This window comes from Natator depressus, chromosome 2, assembly GCF_965152275.1.
Source record: "Natator depressus isolate rNatDep1 chromosome 2, rNatDep2.hap1, whole genome shotgun sequence".
Classification (NCBI taxonomy): Eukaryota; Metazoa; Chordata; order Testudines; family Cheloniidae; genus Natator; species Natator depressus.
This window is the reverse complement of record NC_134235.1, coordinates 106,187,288-106,203,274: the sequence shown is the minus strand read 5'-3', so window position 1 is coordinate 106,203,274 and position 15,987 is coordinate 106,187,288. Positions and strand designations below refer to the sequence as shown.

The following is a 15,987-nucleotide window of genomic DNA, read 5'->3' as shown; positions in this document are numbered from 1 at the left end:
GCACTCATTTGGAAATTTGGCCCATAACACAGATAAACATTTTTAAAGTTGTAAGATTCTGTTTCCCTTCAGAAGAGCCATTTAGGGCTTGATTTTGCTCCTATTGAAGTCAATGGGAGTTTGGCCACTAACTCAGTGATAGCAGGCTCAGATGCTTGTTAAATTAGATTGTTTGGAATTGTTTTACTGTGTTAAGCTTGAATGCTAAATATAAACAGGGGTATCATTCTCTGTTTGTTTGGATTCACTGAAATACTACAACAAATGCTAGTGTCTATATTGCAGGGTGAGGTTGTCTTTTATCCTGCTAGGGGAATATCCATATTGAGACAAACTGTATTTTGTTTTCTTTCAGACAGGTGTGATGGAACACCTGCACAATTCAAAGTTGAATAGCAACTGGTTAACTTTGGTGGGTGGGGGACAAATCCTGCTTAACAAGGATGTCAAACTGATCTTTGTTCAACTCTTGCTAGAAGTATCTGTGTCAACAAACTAGAGACAGGTAAACAATCATCTTCTGCTACCACTAGCTTTCAATTTACAGTTCCCCACGAGCTCTTATTATATGAAAGGAAAGGGTGGACTTGGTGTCAACACAAGGCAATAGTAATATTATTTGAACAGGTGTGTAGGGTGTTGCTAACATGAGAGAATGGGAAAGTGGTGGAGAGCAGTTAGTACAGAGCTGTGCATGTAACAACCAGAGCTCAACAACGTTTATTATCATAATAGTCATAGACAACTAAAGGTTTCACAATGAATGGGTCTGATTTAGCAAATGTGTTAAATCAGTTTTGTTGTTTTTGTGCTTTCTACCTAGATCTCCTACAGAAAAGATCCCAAGAAAATGTGTACAATAAAAATGACATAAGCAGACTCACTGAACATGCAATTACAAAAAGCTAAGCAATCAGGGCACAATTCTCCTTCAGCTTACACCAATATCTCTCCACTGACTTTTTTTAAGTCACTCCTGATTTACCTCAGTTTAGGAAGAGCAAAATAAAAGTTGCCTGTGATAGGAGGAGACTGGGACTTGGTGACTCCTAGGTCCCTTCCAGTCATATGTCCTCAGTTCTTATAATGGCCTCAATATCTAACCTGACAGAGTCAGACAAACACCTTGGTATTAAAATCAAGGGGCCAATGGAATAAATGTGATTTTGTGCAAATCTCTGCGTGTGTGTGTGTGAGATTATGGGTGGGACATGTAAACCCATGTCTTTGTTTTTCGTTTTCAATAGTGATGATAGCACGTGTTAAAGCTTATACTTCATGGACATTTTGGTGGTGCTTTCCATATCTTATTATATCTGTCTCATCTGAGGGCATAGTCTACACTGACAAAACCAAATGCTGCATTCTTTGCTCTTTACAAACTCCCATTGGTATAACAAGAGCTTTGCCTGTGTAAGGACTGGAGATGTTATCATTATTATTGTATTATTAATTGCTTATTCAATATGCATATAAAGTTAATATTGAATATTTTACATTTGACAGCAAGATACAGTGTAACTTTTAAACACCCCTTTGTTGTCCATAGAAAGAGTCAATATTAGTATTGTTCACTGGAATCCATTCCCAGTGTGTAGCATCTCTTAGTGTTGAAATAAATGCATCTATGATTTAAAAAAACATTATAATGGGATATATCCTTTTAGCAAGAAAATTATGTGCCACCACAGGGAATGGAAGCAGTAGAAATAATCTTTTGGAGTCTGCATTTTAAGGACCTATTGGTATCATTTTAGAAAGGATTAGTATGGCACATCCTTTAGTGAAGTATGTGTGCCTCCATCATGGGAGACAAAGGGAAAATATTTCTCTAGCAGGCTTTTGCAGTAGGGTTATCTGTTATGATTCACTGAGGAGAACAGCTATAAGAGGTTACAAAATAGTATTCAGCAGAGAATATAAATTACTTGAAGATTTTACAGACAATTAGACAACCCTTCAGTGCATTTATAAAAGTGCTTGAGCTCTTATTTCAAGGAAACTCAAAGAGTAGCAAATTCTAAGCCAGGAAAGTTAGGACTCTGCCCTGTTCCCAACTGAATTCAGTAGCAAAATACTATTTAACTTCAATGAGTATCCTGAGTATTTTCCTAAAAAGCATTGCAGACCTATTGGCCTTAGCAAACACTAGTTTTATTATAATTAGGAATGAATTAATCTTTCAGGCTTCCATTTGTGTGGGCTACTCAAAGCTGAGGTTTATTTGCAGGGATTGACCCCAGATCCCTGCAGGTTTGTCTGGAGATGCTGTGCTAGATTCACCCCTGGCATTCAAACTGCACCTCCCTAGAGCCAGAGAGGCACTACACTGTGGATAATTTCATGCAAGGGAAGAGCAGGAATATCTATCAATGGGACCCACCAGTGAATTGCACAGATTACTTCAGAGATACTCTAGCAAGTATATACTAAAGATTATGAAGTTTCAGTTCTTTAGGCTTCAAAACCATCTGTCTAGGTTCTCTATTCTTTGACGAATGTGGACGCACATCTGAGGTGACACAAGAATCCTATCCCACCTGATTCCAAGCACCATTGTGCACATCCCTAACTGTTATACTCATGAACAGAACTGCCAGAACACTAGTATCCCCGATGTACTGATTTGGTTCTATTCCATAGTAAATGTTTAGTGTTAAAGCTGTTATTGGCTTAGGGTGTATATTTTAGAAATCCCTTCTCAGATGCATCAGATGTGCATCTTCAGTAGCGCAACATCTGTTATTTGCTAGATGTAAACAGAACAGAAAAATGGGTATTTGCATCGTCCAAGGTTCTTTAACGTTCCAAGCAAGCTGGCTGGTTGAGTGAAGCAAATGCAATGCTTAACAAAACAATTTTTTTCTGGAGAGCAACATTTTATTAAAAATTAAATGGGGAAACTGGGTGAAATGCATTTGCCTTATGTAAACCCTAATTTTTCTATGATCCAGTGCATCCTTTAAATGTACCTGTTCCCTAATTTACTATTTCTTTGTAAACAGTATGCAATTTTTAAAAGGGCACAGTAAATATTAATCTAAACCCTACACAAATAGAAGGCAAGTGATGGCTGGTCACAAAGAACTTACTCTGCATCAAAACATTCCAGGTTTTTATTTTAATTTAGTATTTGTACTTTGTTCCCTTTTTGCACATATGATTTCTTCCCATTGAAAGTGGTACATTTCGTAGGACCATAAAGGAGAGAAGGAAAAATGAAACCAATAAATATCAAAAATAGACTCTGGCCCTGATTCAGCAAGTGTCTTAAGTTTACGCTTAACTAAGTCAATGGGACTAACTGCATGCTTTATTTAGGCATGTATTCAAGAACCTTGTTGAACTGTAGCCTTGATTTGGGAGAAGTGGATTCGATCATTTTTCTATAGAACAGTTTAACATTTCTTTCAAATATCATGTCTACTTTGTGTACCTCAGTCAGTCCCTTCTTCATGTGACTATTCCAAGGCAATGCTTGACTTGGATGCATAGTCAGTTTTATATGTGTGCAGGATAATGAGAGTTATGGCTGCACAACAAGAAGAAATTATACAGATATTCCCTTGAAAAATGAAGTGTTAAAGTTGCTAATATCAATGATCAATTAATAGCATTTGTATGTAAATCTACACTTCTAGGAACAAATTCTTTGTAGATTAAATTTAATCTTTCAGAACATGATATGTGTTTTTCATAACTGGTGATTTTTCAGTCATGACATTCTTCTACACGCTTGGATTCTTCTTTATTTCAAGCAGCATAAGTAAAATGCTGCCCTCTTTTGAATGTAGGGATGCACTGCACCCATATATGGGAGAATTGTCTGCGGAGTTGACTTGTAAGAGGGTTATAGGGTCTTTTTTTGGATTTGATCAGTGACAGCAAAGGCAAAGCTATTGTTTTGAATTGCTAACTAGAACTAACATAGTTCTTACTTGGACATTAAATCTTCCAAAATATTGGTTTTTTTCCATTTATTTTTTTAAATAGTTTATCTTAAAAAAATGGACCTGTTCCTCCATTCTGTAACACTGTTTTTTGTACCAATGTGCCATCTGTGATGCTGTAATGGAGTGGAGAATCAGGCCCATTTTATGTTTTTGCCAGGTCTTGATTCAATTACATATTACCATTTACTCTGGTGAAAGAATAACTATCTCTGGCAGTTGGGGGAAACCAAATTTTTGCCTGAAAACCTTCCCTGCTGGATCCCTTTGGTGGAGTGATGAGGATCAGGCTGAGACTGGTCCTATCCTGATTCTGTTCTCCAGTGAGGAAAGAATTGTGGTCCTTATTTATTCTGTATTTATATTATGGTAACTGCCAGAGAGCCCCTATTGGTATTGGGACTCCATTGTGTTAGGTGCTGTCCAAACCTATATGAAAATACAGCCCTGCCTTGAGCAGTTCAGGATGGAAAGTTCCCACCGGCTGTTTCTCCTGTCCCGAGTAGGATTCAACATATCCTTTCCCACCTCGTGTCAGTGAGAGAGTGCAGGAGAGCTGGAGGGGAAATTCCACTGGAGGTTTCCCCGGCTCACTTCTTTTCTTCAGCAATGGTGTTGAGGAAATCACACGACTCTACACCTAGCCACACATACTGCTTCACTTTAAAAGAATAGATTCTAGGAGGCATCCAGCAATCTCTCTGATGGAGGCAATGGGTAAAAATGGCTACCACTTCATGTGTCACTGGGGAGTGCATGTAAAGAGGTACACAAAAGGCTAGCATTCATGGTGGTGGCATACAGAAGAGGAGAACCAACATGTGAGAACTAGCTCTCGTCTACAGAAAAATCCATGAGCAATTGGGCATCTGGTAACAGGAGTGTGAAAGGGGATATGTATTATGGAGGAATGTTGGGGGAGAGGAGCATACATTGGGGCAGGTGTCTCACAAGGGAGAGCAGCCTATCAGTGTTTTCCCAGTCATGACCATGCTGCCTCAGAGGGTTTCCTTTATGCATTATTATTTGTATTACAGTGGCACCCAGAATCCCCAGTCAGGACTGGGACCCCATTTTGCAGGGTATTGTACAAACACACACTCACTGCTTCACAAACCCTACAATCTAAAAAGAGAAAGGTAGGGGAAAGGAATACAATATATACCCAAAGTGATTAGGCTGATGAGGCATGCATCTTATTGTGTATACACATGTACACATATATTGAGGGAGGGGATATTTCATAGTATTTATTTATATTGCTTTACAAAGCATGAAGCAGAAAAGCAGCTCAACAGCAGCTTTCCTTCAAACATCTTCTAGAATAAGATAGATAGATTAGATAATGTACTGAACCACCATGAACTGTATATGCACACACACATATAAATACATTATATATATAATCTGACATATACAAAAATACATGATGATTTAATAAAACAAAACTATATAATATGGTTTCAATTGCAGTTTATATAGAAAGAAAATACTATCATAATTTTCCCTTTCCTTGTTGTATGGTGACTAGAAAGACCTGTAATGCATGTAAAACTCGTCTCTTCATTCATTCCCTAAAAAATAATAGATCAGTGAGTTCTCTGATGCTGTTTTAATAATGTAATTTACAATTCCTTGGTTACCAAGCACTCACAGTATAATTAATTTCACAGACCCTTTCTACAAATTTACATGGTCTAATACAATAAGGAAGGAAGGTAGGAAAACAATCTTCTTTCCCACCATCCCTTCAAAGTACCTGGGTCCTGAGCCAGCTGGGTGGTTTGGCAGGCAGTTGTTGTGTGTCGCTTTATGGGAGATGAGGTTTAATTTCCCAATCTTTCTCTCTCTCTCTACATAGATATATATTACTCCGAGCCAGCCCAGACTGCAGCACTGTAGACACTGCCCTCAGTGTCCTGGGAAGAGACCTGATCACACCACATTCGTCTGGTGGCCAAATCACAGAGCTACATTAGCATCATTCTTTCAAGACACAGCTGTTCCACTCCTCCCGGATGCAAGATGTGTGTGGCCCACCCTGCTGGTCCCAAGATGTGTGTGGCAAATACTGGAGGACAAGCTGGGCTGAGGGAAGTGGAATTCTAAAGGATAAAAGGCAGGTTACAACCATTCAGTTTCCCTGACCAATTCCCTCCTTTCAGAGTCTCTGCCTGGGATAGCAGAGATTCCCAGGGATACATGCCTTGCTTTGGTCAGAATCAGCTGGCCAGTGGAGGGGTGCCTAGGCCCCCATCAGAAAATCAGATCATTAAAAGGGAAGGAAAAGAATCTGGGAGCTAACAGAATAAATGCTCTTTATTTCTCAGTACAGTTAGCTTGTATATCACTTTGCAGTTATCTTTTTGCTGTGGAGGATCATTTAAATAATGTACTCTCTCTCCAGTTAGTGAAACTTCAGTCCCTGTGACATCCTGTCCATAGATGAGATTTTGTAAAATCTATTTTTATATATTCAGCATGTAAAAAAAGGCTGTCAAGAAACCAGCCATTATAGAGTTCCTGGGGGCCTGCATATGCATCTGATACTCGCTTTGATTTGAGGTATATGCTCCCATTCAAGTGATTGCTGTGTGTCAAGAGAGGTCACATACTCCATTTATATTGTCAACCAAGCAGATTTTTCTTTGTATGGAATGTGTAATGCTTGCCACTTTCTTTTTAAACAAAAGTGTTTCTATATGATTAATCATTATTATTATTATTATTATTATTATTATTTAAAATTAACAATTTTATGTGAGAAAAAAGAAGAGATTACTACTGAGGAGGAGGAAGAGAAGAGCAAGGGACAGTCAGGTGCCTGAAGGATTTAGGCTCCAATTCAGGAAGGTTCAGAAGCACATGAGTTATCTCACTGAAGTCACGTGCTTAAAGTTACACACATGCTGTAGAGCCTTGGGCAATCAGGGCCTTAGTTCCTTTCATTGCCACCATTTTGTAACATCGAGCAAAAAGTAACTATTTCGCCAGTGATTGAAGATCACTGTAAATTACAGCCATGAATGTTTGGTTAGCACTGCCATAAACTTGTGTGATTTTTTACAAGGCATTCACTGTTAGATATATCTCTTTCTCCAGTGTGCCATCGAACATTCTGCCACCTAGAGAATCAATAGGTTTCCTGGGCTGTCTCCTGATCAGTAACCTGGGGGGGGCGTAGGAGGTCATGGAGCACAACGTATGCCCCTTGAGCTAGAGTCACAGAAAGACTTTGGTGCCTAACTGCCTCTGTAGGCCAGAATCAGGCCCTAGTGGGAGTCTCAAAACCTCCCCTCAGCTGCCCCCGAACCTTGTAGGCACCTAAACTTGCTTGGTGCCTACATTTTTGCAGTAAAAGTTTCCTGTGTGCTTATAATTCTGCCTCTGTGCATATGCACTGCAGCCTCAGGCCTGGCATCCAGTTGCCTAAGGCCCAGAACGATGCACAAACCAGGGGAAGAGAGGCATTCCTTCATCTATTTTGCCTGTGGGGTCCAATCCGGTAAGCAAGCTCAGACCTCGCCTACCAGATCAGGCCCCTATAGGTGAGCTTAAACAAAATGTCTGGGAGGGAAGAAGGAGGACAACCTCCATTGTAACTTTTAGTCCAGTGGTTAGGGGACTTAACCGGGTTGTGGGAGACCCACAATACAAGTCTGCCCACCCGCCGAGGGTCAGAAGGGATTTGAACACAGAGCTGCCACATCTCAGGTGCCTGGCCTAACCACTGGCTGTGCAATATTCTGATGGGAGGCTTCCTCAGTCTCTCCCGTTGAAGCTGTTTCATTGCGGATAAATAATGAAAGAATCATTGGGCCAGAGGCAAAGTGAGGGGAAAAAGCATAAGAAAGATTCTGTTGCCAGTGGCTAGAGCACTCATCTGGGAAGTGGGAGACCAGGCTCCAGTCCTGCTACTGAGTACCATAACCCCGGGCTAAAAAGTTGAAGGAAGGTCCTTCTCCTCTGCCCCACCCACTTCCAGCTCCTTGCTAAAACAGCATCGGCTCCTAATGCCAAGAGAGGGTTTGTAGCCATAGGTGCTGGAACTAGAGGTGCTGGGGGTGCTGCCTCACCCACTGGCTTGAAGTGGTTTGCATCATATACAGGGTTTACAGTTTAGTTCAATGGCTCTCAGCACCCCCACCATACAAATTGTTCCAGCACCCCTGTTTGTAGCTGAAAATCCCAAACAGAGGGAGGCACATCCTTGCAGCCTGGACTTAGGTGCCTATCTCCAAGAGAAGGAGTGAGGTTTAGCGCACACCCATTGGCTTGCCATCTCCCATTGACTATCTTAGGCTAGGAGCCACTTAGCTGGTTTCTGTGAACTCCATTCTGAGTCACCTCTCTCTCCCCATTCATTGCATAGGGAGCCTAGACGTTGAACTCAGGCTTTGTGAATCCCAGTGGTTTTCTACGCATCTAAAAGTTAGGTGTGGCAACACGCTGTGTCACTGTGCCTCTGGTTTTTTGCAAAGCTAGCCTCCTATGACTTAATTGCCTGATTTTCAGAGGCACTGAGTACCTTCAGCTCCCATGGATTTCAGTGGAAGTTGAGGATGCTCACCACCTCTGAAAGCCGGGCCACAAGTCTATAGATAAATTGCACCCAGATACTATGGTGATGGGCACCTCCTAACTTCTTGTAATAATAAAAAAACAAATGCTATAAATATTAATTATTAATAACAATAACGATTAATACTAGAGCAGTGCACATCCTGCCAGGCAAACTTCATGATGGGGCTTGTAAACACCACTCTGCAGTTCAGTTTACAGGGGATTAAAGTGAATCAGCCCTTCCATTTCACCTTGAGGTTCATGGAATTCCAGCCTTTAAAGACAGCATCCATCTTCTCCCTAACTCCCCAGTGACTTGCGCCATCCAAAAAGACTTGAGGGCAGCCTACACTACTGCTTATGTTGATCTAACTTATGTGGCTCAAGGATGTGAAAAAGCCCACCCCTCTGAGCGATGCAAGTTACAGAGACTTAAGCACTGTCCACACCAGTGCTATGTTAGTGGGAGATGCTCTCCTGCCAATATAGCTGCCGCCTTTCGTGGAGGTGGAGTCATTATGCCTATGGGAGAGCTCTCTCTTGTCGGCATAGAGCGTCGTCACCGGACGTGCTACAGCAGCTGCGCCAATGTAGTGCTTCTAGTGTAGACTAGCCCCCAGGCATTCCTGAAGAGTTCCCAGGGCTTATTGTGTGGAAGGGAGCAGGAGGGAGGTCAGGCTGGAAGTGTTTGCAGATTTCATAGCTCATAGACTTTAAGGCCAGAAGGGATCATCATGATCTCCTGCACATTGCAGGCATAGCTGAAATATAATGACCCTTGATAAAACTGAGTAGGTTCACGGATCAAAGTAAATGTTTTGCATAACTCTAATTATCTGCTATTTTTCCTTCCCTGCCCCGGCCCTGCCCACATATGCATGTGTCTTTGCATCCTTTCTCCTTCCAGTTAAACTACATACAAGTATTTTGCTTTGAATTAACTGGTGCTCATTCAAGATACATTCTATTAACATGCTTTTATCCTCTTCATAAAGTCTCTTTTACTCCCACGGATCTGATTGCAAGATCAAGGCCCTTATGTAGAATCTACATTGAATTTCCAAGATCGAATCTATCTAATTAATATGAAGGGTATTTTTAGTATAAAGTTATTTTTGTTTTCAGCGTGACTGGCAATGTTGAAAACAAAGCTAAATCATATTTTAGAAGAGAAGTTTCAGAGTAGCAGCCATGTTAGTCTGTATTTGCAAAAAGAAAAGGAGTACTCGTGGCACCTTAGAGACTAACAAATTTCACTGTTTCCACTGAATGCATCCGATGAAGTGAGCTGTAGCTCACGAAAGCTTATGCTCAAATAAATGTGTTAGTCTCTAAGGTGCCACAAGTACTCCTTTTCTTTTTAGAAGAGAAGTTACAGGTGAAAATTATCAAAAACATCTTGGTTTAATAAAATTTTGGAAGTACTAGTAATGGAAATCTCATCTATCAGAAAAACACTGATCACAGTCTACTTCTTTTGGAGGACAAAATAGCTTTCCAGCAATCAAGTCTGCTGTTCTTTTGCAATAGTCTGCCAATTGTAGTGCTCTGTTAGGGCTTGTCTACATTACCCGCTGGATTGACAGGCTAGTCTAGATGTGATAAATCGACCTCCGAGCGCTCTCCCGTCGACTCTGGTACTCCACCAGGGCGAGAGGCGCAGGCGGAGTCAACAGGAGAGCATCAGCCATTGACTTACCACGGTGAAGACAGGTTGGGTGATCAACAAAAATGCTTCAAAGACACCCTTAAGCAGAGAATTTCACCTCATGCAGCGTAAATACTGATAACTTCAAAGATACAGCCAAGGACAGACCTGAACGGAGAGCAACTATCAATAACGATTGTAACCACTTTGAAGACGATGCAAAAAACTGACCAAAAAAGGGCTAAAGGTCATGCCAAGTATTCAGTGGGAGCCTGCATATTCTTCTGTGACATCTGTTGCTTCTCATGAATTGGACTATAGAGTCACATGAAGCACACACACGATTCTGTGACGTCATCATCATGTACAATGGGCAGCTATAATATGTACGTTTCTAATTATTAAGGCCAAGATTGTCTCCCCTAGATCTACCTGACAGGTACCTTCCACACAGGGATGTCTCCCTTTTGTGCAGAAGGGAAGGTTCAGCCAACTGTGCCCACTGCTCTTTCCCCCTCCAAAAGATATAAAGGAATCTCCACAGGTTTTGGGTCCATCTTGGGCTAGGGGGAGAAACAGGGTAGGCTGTGGGGAGGAGAGTGTGGGTCAGAAACATAGTCTGGGTAGCTGCATCATCCCCATCTAGCTCTGTGAGATTTCCTCCCCTGTGAAACCCATCCCAAGGGTCTAGCATATGGCTCTGTACTGTGCACAATGTTCCCACTGAATGCTAATATTCATACTCACTACAGTATTACAGTAGTATTTATATACATTATATCAGCCACTGGATCCATGCCAGCTAAAATGGTATCTTGACGTTTCAAGAACCAAATGGAGGCCCGTAGAGAAAGTTTAAAGTTGAGCCAAGTAAAGCTTACCACAAGTAAGCCTGGGGGTTCTTAACTGGTTTATTTATAGTCTCCACTTGCTTTTGCACACTGAACACATCCACACACCTAGCACAAGACTCCACAGAAGGAATTCAAAGCAACCAAACAGAGCAGGCAGCAATGGTCCTTAGGGTCAAGGAAATAGTTATCATATCATTCCAAGATATGGTAGGCGAGCTTATCTAGTTTTGATTTTTCCAATGTAACTAACTGGCACTTTCAGTGATCAAGATAACCACAGCTGTAATCTAATGTGATCTGGAGCTTATTCACTGATCACAGCTGTGTAATTTCAGGTAACGTGCTTCTCTTGTTTAGTTTTGTTTAACGTTGTTAAATATATAGTCAGACCATCTGCACAGTATTTTTTTAAATTGGAAATTACTACCATAACTTCCTTTTTATATATCAATAAACTAAACAGCAAAATTTCAAAGGGATCCTTCTCTACCAAACACTGAAGCAGAATGTTTGTCCCACGCCACACCATTGCCTAATTGCACACTAATTGGACAAAAGTGATTAAATATTTCAAGATCTTTACTAATTGCCTCTATTTTAGCTTTAAAATTTGCTTGCCACCAACAAATTTAATGACACTGGTGTCTAGTCATCAGCAAAAAGCCCAAGAGTTGCTCTTTAAAATGTACCTAGTCAGAATATTTACTGATTGTGCATTGTTGTTTCCAATGTAGCTTAATTAGAAATCCAATCAGTTCTCTAAGTCTAATTATACTTGATTTGTAGATTCAGACTATGATACGTAATGACGCTAAGCAGCCAGCGATAAACGTGCTTGAAATGTAACAATTAGAGAAATATTTTAATGCATGTCTTATCATTTTAGAAACCCTAAGAAATATATGAGATCAAACACAAAAGGAAATGCAGAGATTTATGACAATAGATTTTTTTAAAAACATGTTTTCAATATTTCATCGTGGAGCAATACAACTAATATCGGTTTGGTACTGCAAAATATTTCCCATGTTTGTTAGTTAGGGAAAAACAGAAACAGTGTGTATTTTGTGTATATTTAGAAATATAAAAAATGCTTGTCTATAATTTGAGGGCCACATATTACAGGAATGGTTCCCCATCAGTTTTAAATGGCATTATGCATTAGATAATACAGCCTGATTTAGAGAGAGTTGCAAAGATTAAAGGCAACACCATCAATTAGTTAAATTCCAAATTTTTACCCACTCTTAACTTGTTAAAATGTTATGAGAAATGTCCTTTAGAGTCCAAGGACCAATTGCTTCCCTCTATTCTGAGCCATGTAGGGAAGCAAACATGCATTAATGTTATTTTAGACCCCAATCCTTTGCTCACATCCATACACTCAGCAGATCAAGTTGCAGGATTAGGGCCTTCAACTATCAGTTTTTGGGGGCTGGGATAACTTTTGGTTTGTACTTTGTACAGCACTAAGCACATTGATGATGCTTAACAAATAATAACTGTAACAATCGTTTAAAATATATGAATGGTAATAATCATGCTACATTGATCCAAAAAGTATAGAAGCTGGAGGAGCTGAACAGCATGCCACAGTATCGCAAAGCCCACAATATCCCATCTGCATTTGAGACTGCTAGAGTTTTCACAACTTGTCTCCCCTTCTGTCTCTCTGGAGGTAAGATAGTGGGCAGCTACGGACTTGGCACCTAAAGTATTATGATCCCAGACCTGAGGCAGAGAACAAAGCAGGAGGGCAACCGCCTCACATTGTTGCCCTGATTCCCTGCAGGATCTGAGTGATTAGGAAGTCATGTCCACTGATTCCTCCACACAAGGCTGCTAATCCTTCCCCTCTGAAAGGAAAATGCCTTGAGTTTTCTACTGCTACTTTACCACCTCCCAACGTTTGATTTGCGTTGGTTTTTCACTGGGGAGGAACATTTCCTGCCTAAATAAAAATCTACTACTTTGCGACAGAGAAAAAGTTCAAATAGCCAATCTCTGTTTGTGTGGGGTCTGCACAAGATAAATGTTGAGAACTCACCCTGCTAATTACAGCAGCTCTAGAAGCAACTCATTAATAAATCAGTACATGAATAAAAGCTATTCCCAGAGTTCTGGTGACACTGCTGAAAATAGGGGCAGGACAAACAAGGAAGTAAACAAAAAGATTCATGTTAATTTCAGTTCAGTTAGAAACACAGAGGGTAAAATTAATGGTCATCAAGAAGGAAAGAATGAAGTTGGTAGTGACATAAATACCATTTTGAGAATACTTTAAGGCAGTGTGGCACAGTGGATAAAGCACTGTGCTGAGACTGGGTTCTATTCCTAGCTCCCCCAGTGACTGACCCTGGACAAATCACTTCAATGCTCTTTGCCTCAGTTTCCACATCTGCACAATGATACTTACTGCCTTTGTAAAGCACTATCAAATCTGTGGTTGAAAAGCCCTAAATAAGAGCTGCATATTATTATTTTCAAGCTTCCAAGATGGTATTGTTCCCTAAAGAGATTAAAAGAAAATTAAAAAGCACTTTAAAAAGTAATCAATCAGTGATGAAGTGTCCTTTAAAGAATAAATGGCATGACATGGAACTGTAAAAAACAAACAGAATTTTCTTTGCTTTAACGGTTCTAATTTAAATAGAGGATTTTTTTTCCGAACTCCACCGAATCCATATGGGTCTATTTTTTTTTCTTTCTTTCTTCCCTGCCCATAATATAGATAACTAGATAGGACAAATTATTAAAAACACAATGAAATAAAATATTTCAGATATAGCTCCCCAAACCAGCCAATATTCAATATTTGATCTTTCTTTACTTTTTCAGCTGTGTGTAATCATCCTTGAACATTTATTTTGCCTTCACTTTTTTGTTCTTTGATATTATTCAAAGCATCTGCCTTGGCCCTTATTGCCACACAGTGTTCTATTTATTTGATCAAAATGCAGCATTGCTTTTCATTTTACTCTGTTCACAGAGTGTTGCTTTTATTGATTAATGTCTCAGACTCAAATAAAATGCTAATCACATTGAATAAAAAAATGTATAACCTCAATACGCTCGTCTGTGGTGCTAGCATCAGAAGTAGCTTATTAACTGAGTTCTGATTTAGGTTTAAAATCCAAAGCATTCCCCCCCCACCCCCATTTATGTATAAACTCAATACGCTCGTCTGTGGTGCTAGCATCAGAAGTAGCTTATTAACTGAGTTCTGATTTAGGTTTAAAATCCAAAGCATTCCCCCCTCACCCCCCCAATGGGGGAGAATCTCTCTATTTGTAATCGGTCAATGTAGGGCAGTGGTTTTCAACCTTTTTTCATTTGCGGACCCCTTTGGAAATCTTAGACATAGTCTGCAGACCTCCATGGGTCCACGGACCACAGGTTGAAAACCACTGGTGTAGGCTACATGTGCCCGCTATGCCTGAGCCATATAGGACGTAAAGCTGTTACACCCACCTGCTTCTTTCGCTCAAGCTGTAGAGACTCACGCTTTTAGCTCAGAAGGTTCCCCAGTTCAATGTCAGCCAAGCTAGTGCTGATCCCATACTCATTTCTGAGGACTAGCCTGGCATCTACGAGTAAGTACTGGAGGTTGAAAAGATAAAGGGTGGGTTAATTCTAAAAAGAAATTTTCTGTTTAGACAAAATCAGCTGATGAGCCAGTTCTCCCATTTTATTCAAAGACCCAGCTAGTCTGGGTTGAGGGTGGAGGTTGTCAAAGTGGGGAGGATTAAAGCCTCCGTCTTCCCGGGATTTACCTACATGCTTAACTTTATTCACTGTGAGAGGTCACACTGAAGTTAACAAGGCTTCACAGTGAGTAAAGTAAAGTACATATGTAAGTATCTGCAGGATCTGGGCCTTAATGATTAAGGCCTCAGTTAAGGAAAGCACTGAGCAGGTTCTTAAATCCATCAGGACAGCATGTCAGCATAAATTCAAATTAAAGCATGTTCTTAAATTCCATTGATTTCAGTGGAATGTAAGCATGTGCCTAAAATCAACTTCTATTTAAATACTATGCTAAACAGGAATGCTTTCCTGAACCAGGGCCTGAAAAAGAAACCACATAAACAATGTAATAAATTTCATAGTGGAAAATGCCCTATTGGTACAGCATGATTACCAGATTTTTTAACTTGAATTCTTTTTATAAAAATCTATAAATGCAGCAAGAACTGAGCTAAGATGACTTTAGAAATAGTCAAGAGCCTGGAACAATGCATGGACCAGTTTTCTCTAAAAGGAAGCTTTAATCATTTTTAAAAGATTTTATATATGTGTATATGTGCCATTACTTCCCAGTTTTATCTTTTTCTCTTATTAATAAGGTCTGGCCCTCTTTAACATGCAACAAGAGCCTAATGAGCCATGCAGCCTTCTGTAATTTCTTCACTGTTGAAAATGCCTGACACTAATCTATGTCATTTATACTAATAAGAGATGGAGCAGCTGATATTTGGTGCAGTGAAAATATGCTAAATATACTTTATTGAATTGCATGTAGCAATTTCTCACCACGTTTACTGTATTATGGCAACAGATGCGCTATAATGTCACAGAGCTGTGTGTATTGCACAATACATTGAGAAAAATGAAAAAGAAGTCTGACATTCAATGATATATTTGCTTTATATTTTATGCAAACAGTGTGTCAAACAGATACTGCAGGAAAATCATATCCTTGGAGAGGTTTCAGTGTTCAAGTGCAGGATTTACAGTTTATATTAACAATGAAGTACTGACCTAAAATATGTCATCACATTTTATACTAAGTGGACATTAATTAACACTAAATGACAAAAGAATCAATCAGGAGTTTGTGTGTTATGTATGTCTGAATTCCAAAACAACCGAGCATTATTGATGCTAATAGCAAGGCTTTAATTATGGAATAACATATCTGGGTGGCAGTTGGAGAGGAAGCATTCCTCAGTAGTTTATTTTTACAATTGTA

General features: G+C 39.9%; 1 long non-coding RNA gene across 1 annotated transcript in view; it reads left to right on the top strand.

Annotated features, from left to right (window-relative positions):
- The window catches only part of LOC141982586 (uncharacterized), a 102,946-nt gene that overhangs the window by 18,138 nt on the left and 68,821 nt on the right, over positions 1-15,987 (top strand). The window contains exon 2 of the long non-coding RNA XR_012638148.1: positions 5,812-6,069. This is a non-coding gene — a long non-coding RNA (uncharacterized LOC141982586). The remainder of the gene's footprint in view (positions 1-5,811; positions 6,070-15,987) is intronic.